Consider the following 15,707-nt stretch of genomic DNA (forward strand, 5'->3'; position numbering starts at 1 on the left):
TTATATTCTTCATCTTATACAAATACGTAGCAATTAAAATGGCGTGTACTCAGCAATGTTTGCAAGATTAATACTAAAATGGTGGTAAATAAATGAGATGATATTAATAAATGACACACAGCCTTGTAAATATTGTTTCCTCGAATGTTCATATAGTGAGTATATTGTCCTACACGAATAAACCAAAAGCCAGATATAAAAACTACATTTCAAAAGTGTGCAGTATCTTAAATTACGGTGACGTATGTCCAAAAGCTTGATAAGATCATAATCAAAATGTGAAATCTTTTATTGATTAAGATAAACGCAATGAACTAAAGAAAAAATCACTATCAAGTATATTGTTATTGGACACTTTACATAGGGATTAAAATGTTTGAGATTTTACAGAGGAACTTCGTTGCGTGATGACAAAGATTTAATGTGACGTAATTTCGGTAACTTCAATTCCCATTTATAAACGTAACGAACCCGCAAAATGTCGGTATCAATATTTTATTTGTTATTTTCTAGCCAATAACATTTAATAGGTTATACACTAAATGCACAAAATAGTCATCTATATTTTATTTGTTATAAACTAAGTGCACAATGTAGTCATCTATATTATATTTGTTATAAACTAAGTGCACAATGTAGTCATCTATATTATATTTGTTATAAACTAAGTGCACAATGTAGTCATAAATATTTTGTTTGTTATAAACTAAGTGCACAATGTAGTCATCTATTTTTTATTTGTTATAAACTAAGTGCACAATGTAGTCATCTATATTTTATTTGTTATAAACTAAGTGCACAATGTAGTCATCTATATCTTATTTGAGTCATCTATATTTTTTATTTGTTATACACTAAGTACACAATGTAGTCATAAATATAATATTTGTTCTACACTAAGTGCACAATGTAGTCATCTATATTTTATTTGTTATACACTAAGTGCACAATGTAGTCATCTATATTTTATTTGTTATACACTAAGTGCCCAATGTAGTCATCTATATTTTATTTGTTATACACTAAGTGCACAATGTAGTCATCTATATTTTATTTGTTATACACTAAGTGCACAATGTAGTCATCTATATTTTATTTGTTATACACTAAGTACACAATGTAGTCATCTATATTTTATTTGTTATACAGTTAGTACACGATGAAGTCATCTATATTTTATTTGTTATTCACTAAGTACACAATGTAGTCATAAATATTTTATTTGTGATACACTAAGTGCACAATGTAGTCATCAATATTTATTTGTTATACACTAAGTACAAAATGTAGTCATCAATATTTTATATCTATACGCTAAGTGCACAAAGTAGTCATCAATATTTTATTTATATACACTAAGTAAACAACATAGTCATCAATATTTTATATCTATACGCTAAGTGCACAAAGTAGTCATCAATATTTTATTTATATACACTAAGTAAACAACATAGTCATCAATATTTTATTTGAAACTTGAAACTTGAAACTTGAAAACTTGATTGAACGCCTATTTCTACATATAAAATACATATTCAATGGCGTTGTACAGCTATATACCTTATATGTGCTACTCCCAGTGCTACCATACACAATACTCCCAGCAGTGCGACGGTCACAGTGATTGGGTCAATCCCCACCAACATGTAACAATCTACACCCCTGCACCCCTGCACATGATAACACATGGGCTAGACTTTATTATATTATTATACAATGAAAATAATAAAAACACTAGAAATATACAAACATGCACAAAACAATTAGGAACAGACAATGCCTTCAGCGTCACTTAAAAAAGTGCAAAAAAAGTCCTTGAAGTAAAATGATTTCAGTTGTCTTTTGAAAATTTCAACAGATTCACATTTTCTCATATTAATAGGTAGTTCATTCCACAATTTTGGTCCTATCGTGCTAAAAGCTCTGTCAGAAAAAGTCCTCTTCTTATTAAAAGGAACAACATAACAACCAACTGAGGATTCAGATGATCTTAAGGTTCGTTTTGACACTTGATGAGACAAAAGCTCTATTAAATATGATGGTGCGTTTCCTACCGAACAGTTATACATGTATGTCAGTATCTTGAAACTGATTCGTGCTTTAATCGGAAGCCAGTGCAGATCGAATAATGCCTGTTTAGAACTATCATACTTGGAACGACCTAACACCAGTTTGGCACACATATTTTGAATACGTTGAAGTTTGGCTAATTCATTTTGAGATATGCCGTACAGAATGATGTTGCAATAATCTAAATGGGATATTACTAAAGATAAAACAAGTGTTTCAGCGGCTTCCTTTGTCAGATACTTTCGAATGCTCTTGATCTTGAAATAGTTTAACATAGCAGTTCTACACTTTCTTTTAATGTGATCTTTGAAATTTAGAGACTCATCCAAAAAAGCACCAAGATACCGTATACAATGTTGTGATTCAATAACATTACCACATATATTGATTTCTTTGGTGTTACACTTATTCAGCTGTGGACGACTTCCGAAAAGAATAAACTCTGTCTTTGAATTGTTCATTTTTAACTTGTTGCTGTTCATCCACTCATTTATATGCACTGCACAGTCCTGGAGGTCCCGAATTGCGCTTGCTTCTGCGGTAGGTGATGGTTTAAAACGTTTATTCGCAACGTGGTCGTCGGCAAATCCGTGCACGGAAATGGAGGGAGGTACAATGTCAAAGATAGTTCCTGCGTACGTCAAGTAGAGCCAAGGGCCCAAACAGCTTCCCTGGGGGACACTACAGTCAAGTTCCCGTTCTGATGACACATTCGAGTTAACACTCACTCGACAGCTACGCGGCCTCAAATATGAATCTATCCATTCCAGCGCAGATCCAAAGACGCCATATTGAGTTTCGAGAACATTTAACAGTATGTTATGGTCAACAGTATCAAAAGCAGCACTTAAATCTAGAGCTATCAGTGCAGTGACCTCTTGATGCTCCATTGCATCAAGAATGTCGTTTACGAGTCTAAGAAGGGCTGACTCACAGGAGTGAAACTGACGATAGGCCGACTGATTCGTTGGAAGGAGATCGTTTCCGTTTACATGTTTGTTTAGTCGATGAAGGGCGGCTTTTTCAATCAATTTGGACAAGAATGACAAGTTGCTGACGGGTCGATAGTTGGCAAATGTGAGTTCAAGACCAGATTTTTCAACAGAGGCCTGACTATTGCCTTTTTCCATTTAGCTGGAAAAACACCTTGCGTCAGAGAAAGATTCACAAGCTGGGTAATCATAGGCAAAAGTTCATTGAGAAATGATTTCAATACTTTGGTGGGCAGAATGTCAAGCTCACAAGATTTAGTTTGTAACTGACTTATGAGCATTTTAATCTCATCCTCTGAAAGACTTTCGAAAGATCCAAACGGTGGTACGTCTTTTAACCAAAGGTTTATAGTTTTCAAAATCTTTCAGAGACTCGCGTATCTTCTTGATCTTGTCCATAAAATGGTCTGCGAATTTATCCGCAAGGGTGTTTTCATCTTCCACGGGTGGCATTGGGTTTTCTGACTTGCTTCCGGTAAGATCTTTCACAAACTGATAAAGCTTTTTAGAGTTACCTTTTGATTCAATTACCTTCTGACTAAGTGTTAATTGTTTCACATTTCTAAGTTCATAGTGATATTTGTGAAGTGCGGACTTATAAATTTCATAGTCCTTGGGTTGCCGATGTTTGCGCCAAAGTCTCTCTGATCGACGCATCACTCGTTTCAGGGACATAATACTTTCACTGAACCAGGGCTTCGGTGCTCTACATATTTGAATTTTCTCTTTCATAGGTGCATGTGTATTAAGGAGTTTCTCGATCTCAGTCTCAAACTGGTCAACAAAATTTTCCACAGAATCAGTACATATTGTCATTTGATTAAGGTCGTTAGCGAAACCCTCGTTGTCCATATCTTTAAAGTGCCGGAAAGAAATAGATTTGCTCACAATGTTCTCCTTTTTTACCCTCGTGACTACTTTAACAGCACAGTGGTCTGACAAAAACGGACCTGGTTCACATGAGAGTAGATCAACGCCATTTGCGAGTTCGGTGATCACTAGATCAAGACTATGGCCGTGCACATGTGTTGGAAAGTCAACATGTTGTAGCAAACCGAGAGCAAACAGGGAATTATTGAACTCTGAAACAGCGCTACTGTCATCATGAATGTGTAAGTTAAAATCTCCCATAATCATTAGATTTAAATACTTCGGAACTATGTCTTCTAGGAACTGAAAGAATTCTGTCACAAATTGATTTGGTGTTGCCAAAGATGGAGGTCTATATATACCAACACAGTGAATTGTAATGCTTTTGAAGATTAATTGCCACACTCCGTACTCAAAGCTTGATTTTGCACCGGAAAGCAGTCTACGCATGTTAACACCACTACGACATGTAAGGGCAACACCACCGCCAATTCTGTTTTGACGGTTTGAAACACTGATTTTGTAACCATTTTGGTTCAGATCCGAGGTCTCAAATTGATATTGTTTTTCATCAGAATACCAGGTTTCGGTCAGAATGGCAAAGTCAACTTTCTGTTCACGCTAAGTGCACAATGTAGTCATCTATATTTTATTTATATACACTAAGTAAACAACATAGTCATCAATATTTTATTTGTTATACACTAAGTGCATAATGTAGTCATCTCTATTTTATTTGTTATAAAACTCAGTGCACAATGTAGTCATCTATATTTTATTTGTTATACACTAAGTACAAAATGTAGTCATCAATATTTATATCTATACGCTAAGTGCACAATGTAGTCATCTATATTTTATTTATATACACTAAGTAAACAACATAGTCATCAATATTTTATTTGTTATACACTAAGTGCACAATGTAGTCATCTCTATTTTATTTGTTATAAAACTCAGTGCACAATGTAGTCATCTATATTTTATTTGTTATACACTAAGTGCACAATGTAGTCATCTATATTTTATTTGTGATACACTAAGTGCACAATGTAGTCATCTATATTTTATTTGTTATACACTAAGTGCACAATGTAGTCATATTTATTTTATTTGTTATACACTAAGTGCACAATGTAGTCATAAATATTTACTTTGTTATACACTAAGTACACAATGTAGTCATCTATATTTTATTTGTTATACACTTAGTACACGATGAAGTCATCTATATTTTATTTGTTATTCACTAAGTACACAATGTAGTCATAAATATTTTATTTGTGATACACTAAGTGCACAATCTAGTCATCAATATTTTATTTGTTATACACTAAGTACAAAATGTAGTCATTAATATTTTATATCTATACGCTAAGTGCACAAAGTAGTCATCAATATTTTATTTATATACACTAAGTAAACAACATAGTCATCAATATTTTATATCTATACGCTAAGTGCACAAAGTAGTCATCAATATTTTATTTATATACACTAAGTAAACAACATAGTCATCAATATTTTATATCTATACGCTAAGTGCACAATGTAGTCATCTCTATTTTATTTGTTATAAACTCAGTGCACAATGTAGTCATCTATATTTCATTTGTGATACACTAAGTGCACAATGTAGTCATCTATATTTTATTTGTTAAACACTAAGTGCACAATGTAGTCATCTATGTTTTATTTGTTATACACTAAGTACAAAATGTAGTCATCTATATTTTATTTGTTATAAACTAAGTGCACAATGTAGTCATCTATATTTTATTTGTAATAAACTAAGTGCACAATGTAGTAATCTATATCTTATTTGTTATAAACTAAGCGCACAATGTAGTCATCTATATTTTATTTGTTATACACTAAGTACACAATGTAGTCATAAATATTTTATTTGTTATACACTAAGTGCACAATGTAGTCATAAATATTTTATTTGTTATACACTAAGTACACAATGTAGTCATCTATATTTTATTTGTATCCTTAGGGTTGTACACTAAGTACACGATGAAGTCATCTTTATTTTATTTGTTGTACACTAAGTACACAATGTAGTCATAAATATTTTATTTGTGATACACTAAGTGCACAATGTAGTCATCAATATTTTTTTTGTTATACACTAAGTACAAAATGTAGTCATAAATATTTTATATCTATACGCTAAGTGCACAAAGTGGTCATCAATATTTTATTTATATACACTAAGTAAACAACATAGTCATCAATATTTTATATCTATACGCTAAGTGCACAATGTAGTCATCTATATTTTATTTATATACGCTAAGTGCACAATGTAGTCATCAATATTTTATTTGTTATACACTAAGTGCACAATGTAGTCATCTATATTTTATTTATATACGCTAAGTGCACAATGTAGTCATCAATATTTCATTTGTTATACACTAAATGCACATTGTAGTCATCAATATTTTACTTGTTATACACTAAATACACAATGTTGTCATACAAATTTAGTCATCAATGTTTTATTTATAATACAATAATTACACAATGTTGTCATCGATATTTTATTTGTTATACACTAAATACAGAATGTCCCGGTATAACCTGTATATGACAAATGTTGGCTAAACATCCCAGTATAACCTGTATATGACAAGGTTGGCTAACTATCCAGGTATAACCTGTATATGACAAATGTTGGCTAAACATCCCAGTATAACCTGTACTTGACAAGGTTGGCTAACTATCCAGGTATAACCTGTATATGACAAAGGTTGGCTAAACATAACCAGTATAACCTGTATATGACAAAGGTCGGCTAAACATCCCGTTATAACCTGTATATGACAAGTGTTGGATAAACATCCCAGTATAACCTGTATATGACAAATGTTGGATAAACATCCCGTTATAACCTGTATATGACAAGTGTTGGATAAACATCCCAGTATAACCTGTATATGACAAATGTTGGATAAACATCCCGTTATAACCTGTATATGACAAATGTTGGCTAAACATCCCAGTATAACCTGTATATGACAAGGTTGGCTAACTATCCAGGTATAACCTGTATATGACAAATGTTGGCTAAACATCCCAGTATAACCTGTATATGACAAAGGTTGGCTAAACATCCCGGTATAACATGTATATGACAAAGGTTGGATAAACATCCCGGTATAACATGTATATGACAAAGGTTGGATAAACATCCAGGTATAACCTGTATATGACAAAGGTTGGCTAAACATCCCAGTATAACCTGTTTATGACATGGGTTGGCTAAACATCCCGGTATAACCTGTATATGACAAAGGTTGGCTTAACATCCCGGTATAACCTGTATATGACAAGGGTTGGCTTAACATCCCGGTATAACCTGTATATGACAAATGTTGGCTAAACATCCCAGTATAACCTGTATATGACTAAGGTTGGCTAAACATCCCGGTATAACATGTATATGGCAAGGTTGGCTAACTATCCAGGTATAACCTGTATATGACAAAGGTTGGCTAAACATCCCGGTATAACCTGTATATGACAAGGTTGGCTAACTATCCAGGTATAACCTGTATATGACAAAGGTTGGATAAACATCCCGGTATAACCTGTATATGACAAAGTTTGGCTAAACATCCCGGTATAACCTGTATATGACAAAGGTTGGCTAAACATCCCGGTATAACCTGTATATGACAAAGGTTGGCTAAACATCCCGGTATAACCTAATAATAATAATTTTATTCAGTAAAAGTGTACATGACATGGCAATGACATAATGATGCATAATGATACAATACATATAACAATAATCAAAATATTAAAGAGACTAGAAATATCACATGACATTAGTATATGACAAAATATAAATATATGAGCCATGTAGTGCCCACCAATACCAGGGATAACACAAAAAAGAGGAAAGGATTCCTCTTATTTCCATTGTGGTCCCTGACATTGGAGGCATGACACAGAAAGTCATGTTAATTTGTATGAAATTGAAATATATTCTTTTACTAATAAGGCATAAATTGCAATAATTTAGTTGAGATCACAATATATCACAGTCCAAGTTTGTATCACATTAAAATCACAGTTAGTTCAAGTTTGAATCACATCAATAAATCATGAAATGGTGCATCACAGAAATTGTCAGTCAAACTGTAAAAATTTAATAAAAATATTATAAGACGTTAAAGGTGCAAGCTAAAAATGGGTAAATTACTAAAGGACACAACATATGTGTGTTGTGCTTAAACTTAAGAATAAGTAAAATCTGGGACTCTATTAAGACTATTAAAAGATTCAAATACTATTGAAAAATAAACTAAAATTAACTGGCCATTAAATGGGCTTTGATGGCATGCTTGAAGGTGTGGGAAGATTGAATATTTCTAAGATTTTGAGGAAGGCCGTTCCATAGTGAAATACCATTAAAAGCAAAAGATTTTCTACCAAAGCTGCCTACCTTTGGTAAAGAAAATCGTCCTGTGTCACTAAAAGAATAGCTTACACAGGAATCTGATGATGAAAGTGCAGACACTCTGGACCTGGTACAGCGGTCATGGACCTGATTAAGGGGTACAAAATGCTCCTTAAGGTATTTTGGGGCTGTGTCAGACTTTATTTTATGGACATGGCAAAGAGTTATCTGATCAACTCTTTTGGAGACCGGTAACCAGTTAAGAACCTTAAATTGCTCTGGCCCAACATGTGACCTGCTGTCCTTATTCAAAACAAAACGAACCAATTTATTCTGGGTTGTTTGGAGCCTTTTCTTCCAATACTGAGTCAAACTTGGGTACCAAAAAGAACAAACATAATCAAAATGGCATTGAATAAAGGACATGACCAAGAGTTTCCTAGTGTGGAGATCCAAGAATTGACTTTTCCTATACAAGTATTTCAGCCGGGCATTTGCTTTCGTAACCACTGACCGTGCAATTTCTTCACAGGAAAGGTTCTGGTCCAAAGTTGCACCGAGATATTTAACTGAGCTGGTAGCCTGGATATTTATACCATTACATGAAATATTTAAATTGCCTGTATATGACAAAGGTTGGCTAAACATCCCGGTATAACCTGTATATGACAAATGTTGGCTAAACATCCCGGTATAACCTGTTTATGACAAAGGTTGGCTAAACATCCCGGTATAACCTGTATATGACAAAGTTTGGCTAAACATCCCGGTATAACCTGTTTATGACAAAGGTTGGCTAAACAGCCGGTATAGCCTGTACATGACAAAGGTTGGCTAAACATCCCGGTATAACCTGTATATCACAAAGGTTGGCTAAACATCCCGGTATAACCTGTATATCACAAAGGTTGGCTAAACATCCCGGTATAACATGTACATGACAAAAGTTTGCTAAACATCCTGGAATAACCTGTATATGACAAAGGTTGACTAATCATCCTGTTATAACCTGTATATGACAAAGGTTAGCTAAACATCCCGGTTTAACCTGTATATGACAAAGGTTGACTAAACATCCTGTTATAACCTGTATATGACAAAGGTTAGCTAAACATCTTGAAAGGATACAGGTATACTTAACATCCGGGTGTGATAACTTAACATCTCAGTATAATATGAACGGAATAAAGGAAGACCAAACGTCCGATAAACTGTTAAGAATGGAATAAGCTGAACATGACTATAGAGCCAATGTACAGACTAAAATTTAACTTCCGGTATAATATGTAAAGGGTGGATATTGTAAACTTAATTTTAAGTCCTAAAACTAAATTTGGTCTAAAAGCAAACATGCTAATAATGTAAGAAATATAGATATTATTTAAGGGCATATTTATAGGTAACCTTTTCCACTAAAAATACGTTTGTGCTTCTCTTGTAGTAAAATTACGGTTTTTTTTTTTTTTTTAATGTTTATGTCTTCGCACCTGTCAACATAAAAACATACGCTAAAATAAGAATATTTAATGACATATTCATGTAGGAAAATGCTTATGATGAAGAAACACGAAATCTATCCGGATTAAGATAATGTTCATGGATTATATGGTATTTGTGGCCGTCTGTCGAGGTGCATTAATTTACAAATATAACAGAGCTAACTTGATACATAAACAAACTATAAATTTATGTAATGTGACACCTTGCTGATTATCTTTATACCATCTACACAGCACTGTGTTCACCATCATCACTTGTTTTCACTTAAACAAATATCACACCTATGGGTGAACGTCGCGTGGCCATGACTTACAATATAGCCCCGTTCCCCCTCTACAACCCAAAACCCTTAAACATTATCCAAACATCATAAGTATTGACAAAAATAAATTTTATGAAAAAACATTTTTTATGACTTCTTCCGAGTTTCATTTGTTGACAGTTTGGGCTTGACTATTACTTGCTACGTATAATCAGCGAAGGTGTCAGTGTTGTTTCCTTAAAAAGTATTTATTTATCTAAGATTTGACACCAGGATTGTTAAGTTCGGTGAAAAATTTATGAATATATGCGCTGATAATTGAGATGCTAGTGATATTTCTATGCAAAATGAAAGTGGAGTAAATATAATTTTTTAGAGTTATAAAAAAAAAATATTTTTTCATAAAATTATTATTGTCAATACTTCTGATGTTTGGATGATGTTTAAGGGTTTTGGGTTATAGAGAAGGAACGGGGGTATAGTGTAAGTCATGGCCACGCGACGTTCACCTATATGATCACACCAAGAGAGAACTTACAGAAACACGGTTTAATAGAAGAGATAGTGAGATACAGCGAGGTCATGTTTTATCATTAAAGATTTAAATGGAAAAGAAGTAAGGTCGTAATCTAGACACAAATGGAAAAAAACATATGCAGTTTTCATGATTTAGAAAATTCAACAAGAAACACAGTTACAAAATACCAACATAAGTCATTTGGAACGTGCCCATACACTGCTGAAATGTGGTATCTAATTAAAACTGTAGCGCGTCACACAAATAATGTATGCAAAGAAGAAATTTGGTGTAAATGTAACAAACGAAGGTGAAAAAAATAAGATTTGATGATATGTTTTAGAAGCAAATAAGTAAGTTGCCATAACAATGCTAGCAACTGACAATTTTAGTTTAAACAATCTCGTACAGATCGTCGCAATCAGTGTCAGTGGTGGACTAACATAGAAATTAATTATGCCACAATATATATACACACACTGTCATGAAACAATATATCAACTTAAACATACAATTGTATAGTACACGATGATTAACCAAAACAGCTTCTGTACAGTCAATTTATGCGATCGTTTTCTGCTAAACGAATTGTCACCTGTTTCGCTTCTATGCATTCACTTACACGGCAAGTGTTGTGAGGATACGGGAGGCCTTAAAATTTACAAATTTTCACGGAACATTTCATATATTTTCATATACAGTCCCACGTTATGCATCAAAGTAAAAATATGTATCTTCCGTGTGTCAGAGTCTGCAAAACTTTTATTATTTTTATGGGTTTACTTATGAAAGGAAAATCAATAGAAATGTCATATTCATTGCCCGTTCATTGGTTACTTTTTCCCCGGGGTTTCATATTGTGACAACAAGGAACATGTTTTTATTTTTAACTATGATACAAAAGAGAAAAAAACATCAAAACACTCGGCAATCTTATTTATACTCGGGGGCTACGCCCCCTCGTACAAATCAGATAGCCTCGTGTTTCGATGCTCTCTCTCTATGACTTATTTAATATTTGCACATGTATTCATGACAAATATTAACTATGTATGCGGGAATTAATCATGTATAAACACGTCAAGTGATATTTACATATTATATTATATATATATATATATATATATATATATATATATATATATATATATATATATATATATATATATATATATATATATATATTAAAACAAAAATGTTTTATATTATATCGGGGCAGTTCATTTTATGAATCGTCAATGTCATGTGATTATTATCTCTTTTTTTTTAATATTATACTATATATAATTATATATTATTTCTATATGCTTCTCTTACATTGTTGTATGACTGTTTAAATGACTGAGGGTATTTTTTGTTGCAATTGTCGTTTCATCGCGCATTCACATTAAATCTTACTGATTATTAGGTCTACTATTTAAAAAACAAAACCAAAAAAATGCCAAAGTTATGTTTTTAATACTTTTATGATTTTCTGTAAAAATTTGCTTTTAATTTATTTATGTAGATGATAATATCAGTGATTTTGCATGAAAGAATGAAAGCGGAAATATTGTTGTTATAAGTAATGAATTGCATGAATTCACTTTCACTAGGATATGAACAGTTGTGAAGAAATAACGAAAACCTTGTACGTTGTAAATATTTTTGATACGTGATATGTGTACATCATTAATTTAATCATGTACGCAAAAAGGGGTTTCCCCAGCAGACGTATCGAAAAAATATGATAAAACTGTTTCAGTTTATATTGTATGGTAACATTTAAACGATAAAACGGAGTTAACTTTAGCATTGGACTGATGTGGGTTGCTCAGACGTCACACATTTACTGGCGTGGATGAAATCGATGTCTTGTTTTCTTTTCTTCTCAGAAAGCACTGCGCTCCTTAGTAACAAATGCAAAATTATATCTTAAGACACATTAAACCATATTTGATGTTCCTTGTTTCTTTTTTAATCTATAACAGAGGACAAACTCACATTTATAAGCATTCAAAATTAACAAGTGTTTTCTTTAAGAAGCCGGTGTCACTGTTTTCAGTATACTAGTTAATACTCGTGTATTCTCCGTAGCTCTTTCGTTTCTATTATTCATTTATTTATTTATTTATTTTTACCATTTTTTTGTCTTTGCCATTTTTTATAACAATGCTCTAATTTATATTATAAAACGTGACAAACACATAATTACGTATGTTGTTTTGTATTCACGACATGCGGATATTCAATCATTACCATTACTTTATCATAAAAACAATGTTGTCTTTCACTGAGGAATCACATCACATATTTACTTTTCTTTATCGTCGATTTTATACAGACTTATATAAACGGAACAAATGAAAATATTGAACATGAATAATTATAATATTCCGCGAAACATATTATTTTAATAACTTAAACATTCTTGAGACATTTTTATTGAGACATATTTGTTTTTCTTTAGGGTATCAAAAGCAGCGTCCGAGGCCAAGTGGTTAAGGTTGTTGACTTCAAATCACTTGTCCATTAACACAGTAGGTTCGAAACTCGCCTGGGACTTTGGATGCTTTGAATTGTTGAAGCTATCCAGCTAGCTGACGGAAGTCGGTGTTTCTACTCAGGCCAACCGTTCGTTTATGAAATAATGCACGGAGAGGCACCTGATGTCATCATCCACCAGTACAGTCAGAATGTCGTCATATGACATCTACAGTGTCGGTGTGACGTACAATCAAGCCAAAAACAGGCAAACATGAGTTTTACAAGTTTTAAGTTATGGTTATAGAGCATGTTAGATGATTATCATCTGAACAAAGTAGTACTGAATGTCATAGTATTTGTCAAAAAGTAGCTAAATGTAAACAAAGAAGTATTTTGTCTTCCATACAAAATAATAAATCACTATAACTAACTGAAGCAGAAGATAGTCTAGGTAATTGGCAAATGAGTAACCTTTTGGAACCTGTAACAAGACACCAATAATTAAGTAATAGAAAGAGCATCGAAACACAAGGCTATTTGATTTGTACATTTGCTATTTGCTACACCCCTCGTACAAATCAAATAGCCCCGAGTTATAATCAGTTGAGGTTCTTTCTCTTTTGTATCATAGTCAAACATAAAAACACGTTCCCTGTTGTCACAATATGAAACCCCGGCAAAAAGGAACCAATGAACGAACATCTGAATATGATATTTCTGTCGCTTTCCCTTTCTCTGCCGTCACAATATGTAAACCCCAGCAAAAATGAGCCAATCAATGGGCATGCTCTGGAGTGCGGGTAACTAATACCTGCACTCCAGTTAACGCACTGTGCATGTACGAGTTTATGTATAGCCTAGGTCACAAATAAGAAAATGCCGCCGGGCGGCGTCTGTTTCTCCAAAAAATCGCAATATCGGCCGGCGTCCGTCCGGCGGCAGTGACTATCGGACGGCAGCAGCTGAAAATTTTGCTCATCGGGCGGGCGCCTTCGAGTTTTAAGTAATACTTAAAAGCTAACGGCGGCCGGACGATAATTTTTGGGGTCACTGAGTATAAATATCATCGAGCGGACATCGTTCGGTCGCCGGGCGGTGACCGGGCGATGATTTTTTTGATCGGGCGATTTTTTGTTCTACTAAAACAGCGTCCGATTTAAAAGGCGTCTGGGCGGACATAGGCCGGGCCCCGCCCGGTGCCTGAATAGAGCTAAGTAGTCAAACGATTATCGCCCGGTACCCGGACGATTCATGTACAGGCACCGGGCGGTCATCGTTTTGTCATCCGGCGACCGGGCTGCTTGTGTTTGTTGTAATTTCAGCTTGAAGAAGTTGTAATTGCCTAAAAAAATATATTTGTGAATTTCTTTTGAATACTAGTAAACATGAATTTTTTCTTCAATGTCCATGCGAATGTCCGATTGTTTTCGCCTTTTACGGCCTCGATACTGGCCGTTGGTGACTCGTTGTCAACAACACGTACGGACCAACTCCTTGGCCTTCCCCTTGGGTTTGGCAGCTGACTTCTTTGCTGGCATAATTACAACTGGCTGATTTATCTAGTATGTCATTAAATGTAAAGTCATTGTCGCCCGGCACCCGCGCGGCAACCGTCCGATTCACTTTTAAATCGCACAGGCGCCGTACGGACATCGGGCGGCGACCGCCTGATCCGTTCAATTCTTTCTGTAAAATCCACTCGGCAAAAATCGCCCGACGACAGTTTCATTCGTGACCACGCAAGGTATCAGATTTAAAATCGCCCGGCGTCCACGACATCAAAAAAACTGCCGATTTTATAAAAATCGTTTAATCGGACGGCGCCCATTTTATTTGTGACCTAGGCATATACGATTTAACTCTGACACATTTTCAACAGAAAAGTCCCCAAACTATGATACAACTTATGTTTATTTAACCACAGTAGAAACAATCATTAATCTTGTGTGGTTTGTTGGCTGAATGTTTTGTTTGTTACAACTAGGAAGTCATAACAGGAAATCACTTTCCATAAGGAAGAAACTTCAAATTATTTATAGTTACCTTATTTCCGGAAAAAAGTCTTTTTAAAAATCATATTTTAGTGTAGAAAATGTTCAAATCTAGTTTCAATTTTGTATGTATGTGTCGTTTACGTTAAGGATTTCAACTCAACAATGTTGTAAATAATTCCGTTCCTTATAGCATAATAGGGGTATACTACATTAAACGTGTGTTTGGTTGACTCGCTCCACGTGTTAGTGGTTGAAAAACTTTGCCAACGTACCAGTAACATTAGTATGACAAAATTTAAAAACGTCAGTTATTGTAAAAAAAACTGTTTAAATAAAGGAAACTAACGGTATTTACGACGATATCTATTCTTTGTCACAGTGTTCAAAATAAAAACAAAACGTACATACCCAATACAGATATCACAATTCACATATTTACACTATTGGTTGTCTTAGCCAGAAATGTCCTATCTCATAAACAATTGCGTAACTACTAATTACATCCCATTACTACTGCTCGAGTATAAATCTACTATGGATACAGCGTACCCCTTTCTCTGCTGATAAATTATAAACGTTTTGATAACTTTATCTGAATCATCAGTAAAGGTAAAATTAT

General features: G+C 33.9%; 1 protein-coding gene across 1 annotated transcript in view; it reads right to left on the bottom strand.

Annotated features, from left to right (window-relative positions):
- LOC132724237 (dual oxidase-like) overlaps positions 1-15,631 on the bottom strand; it is a gene marked incomplete at its 3' end in the record, with an annotated part of 40,967 nt that extends 25,336 nt beyond the window's left edge. Inside the window, 1 exon segment of the mRNA XM_060709069.1 lies at positions 15,497-15,631.
- Positions 15,632-15,707: the final 76 nt, after the last annotated feature.

Source organism: Ruditapes philippinarum, unplaced genomic scaffold (genome assembly GCF_026571515.1).
Source record: "Ruditapes philippinarum isolate M1 unplaced genomic scaffold, ASM2657151v2 ctg5871_1_1_1_1, whole genome shotgun sequence".
In the NCBI taxonomy this organism is placed as follows: Eukaryota; Metazoa; Mollusca; class Bivalvia; order Venerida; family Veneridae; genus Ruditapes; species Ruditapes philippinarum.